This window comes from Dermochelys coriacea, chromosome 1 (assembly GCF_009764565.3).
Source record: "Dermochelys coriacea isolate rDerCor1 chromosome 1, rDerCor1.pri.v4, whole genome shotgun sequence".
Lineage (NCBI taxonomy): Eukaryota > Metazoa > Chordata > Testudines > Dermochelyidae > Dermochelys > Dermochelys coriacea.
The window spans coordinates 3,865,646-3,867,857 of NC_050068.2; positions in this window are offsets into that span (position 1 = coordinate 3,865,646).

Consider the following 2,212-nt stretch of genomic DNA (forward strand, 5'->3'; position numbering starts at 1 on the left):
TTCTGACCATCATATAGCCACCGTAACAGCCTCCCTTTGCACGGAGAGGCCGGGGCCGGCCTATTGGCATTTTAACAACAGCTTGCTGGAGGATGCGGGCTTCGTGGCGTCCTTCCGGGGAGTTCTGGCTGGCCTGGCGAGGGCAGCGGCGTGCCTTTCCCTCGGCACGGCGGTGGTGGGACTTAGGGAAGGTGTGCACCCGGCTCTTCTGCCGTGACCACACCCGGGGCGCCAGCCGACGGAGGGATGCAGCGATAGAGCAGTTGGAACGGGAGGTCTTAGAGCTGGAGAGGCGTCTGGCCGCCAGCCCCGAGGATCCTCCCCTCTGCGGAGCGTGCCGGCAGAAGCGGGAGGAGCTCCGGACCCTCGAGGACCATCGGGCCCGGGGTGCCTTTGTTCGATCCAGCATCCGTCTCCTTCTGGAGATGGATTGCGGCTCCCGCTTTTTCTACATCCTGGAAAAAAAGAGGGGGGCTAAGAAACATATCATCTGCCTACTGGCAGAAGATGGCACCCCCCTCACGGATCCGGTGGAGATGTGCGAGAGGGCGAGAGCCTTCTACGCAAGCCTTTTCTCCCCGGATCCGACCGATCCTAACGCTTGCAGAGTGCTGTGGGAGGAGCTCCCGACGGTCAGCGTGGGCGACCGAGACCGGCTAGAGCTGCCTCTCACTCTGGCCGAGTTCTCGGAAGCCCTCCGTCGCATGCCCACCAATAAATCTCTGGGTATGGACGGGCTGACCGTGGAGTTCTACCACGTGTTCTGGGACGTCCTGGCCCAGACCTAGTCACCGTCTGGGCCGAGTCTTTGCAGAGCAGGGTCCTCCCTCTTTCGTGCAGGCGAGCCGTGCTGGCCTTATTGCCGAGGAAGGGGGACCTCCGCGATTTACGAAATTGGCGTCCCGTCTCGCTCCTCAGCACGGACTACAAAATCGTGGCAAAAGCCATCTCCCTGAGGCTAGGGTCCGTGCTGGCGGACGTGGTCCACCCAGACCAGACCTACACCGTCCCGGGCCGCAACATCTTCGACAACCTATATCTGGTCCGTGACCTATGGAACTTGGGTGTAGGATGGTCTGTCGTTCGCCCTCCTGTCCTTAGATCAGGAGAAGGCGTTCGACAGGGTGGATCACGGGTATCTTCTGAGCACTCTTCAGGCGTTTGGCTTCGGACCCAGGTTTGTGAATTTTCTCCGGGTGCTGTACGCTTCCGCAGAGTGTCTGGTAAGGCTCAACTGGACCCTGACCGAACCGGTCAGCTTCGGGCGAGGAGTACGGCAGGGGTGCCCCCTCTCAGGCCAGCTATACGCTCTGGCGATCGAGCCCTTCCTCTGTCTCCTCCGAAGAAGGTTGACAGGGTTGGTGCTGAGGGAGCCGGAGCTGCGGCTGGTCCTATCGGCGTACGCTGATGACGTGCTCCTCGTGGTCCAGGACCCGGGCGACTTGGTGCGGGTGGAGGCTTGCCAGGCCATCTATTCAGCAGCCTCCTCTGCGCGGGTCAACTGGGTCAAGAGCTCTGGCTTGGTGGTAGGGGACTGGTGGCAGGCGAGCTCCCTCCCACCCGTGCTTCAGGCCATCCGGTGGAGCACAGGTCCGCTGCTCTATCTGGGCGTCTACCTCTCCTGCTACACAACCCCCAGCTCCGTGTGCAGGTGGCGGAGTCCCACTCGGTGCGCCAGAGTTTGGTCCTGGCAGAGGTCACAAGAGTCGGAGACCTCCTGGACTATGACTGGGGAGACTGGCTGGATCCCCTAACCTTCGCTCAGCGCATGGGGCTTTCCAGACCTTGTACTCCCCGGCGCATACTTCAGGAGGTGAAGGCCGCTTTGCCGCCCGCTGCTCGGGTTTATCTCGACCGGGTCCTGCACGAGGGCATGCCCCGCCCACCCACTACCCCAGGCCCGCTGGACCTTTTAGTTGGACCCCTGCCCCGGGGACCCAATCGATCCCTTCACCCCTTCACTAGAAGCCGGCTGCACGAGATGCAGCCGGTCTGCTTTCAAACCGCGCCAAGAAAACATCTCTACACACTCGTGCTCCACACCCTTCACGCCCGCACCCTCGTGTCCCGCCCCGATACAAAATGGCGGGACCTCCTGCCACCTTTGGAGGGTGAAGAGCCCCGGTGGGCCAGCCTATATTCCATCTTAGTCCCAAAGCCCGCCGGGGATGTCAGTTGGCGGCTCCTTCATGGAGCCGTGAGCACGGGCGTG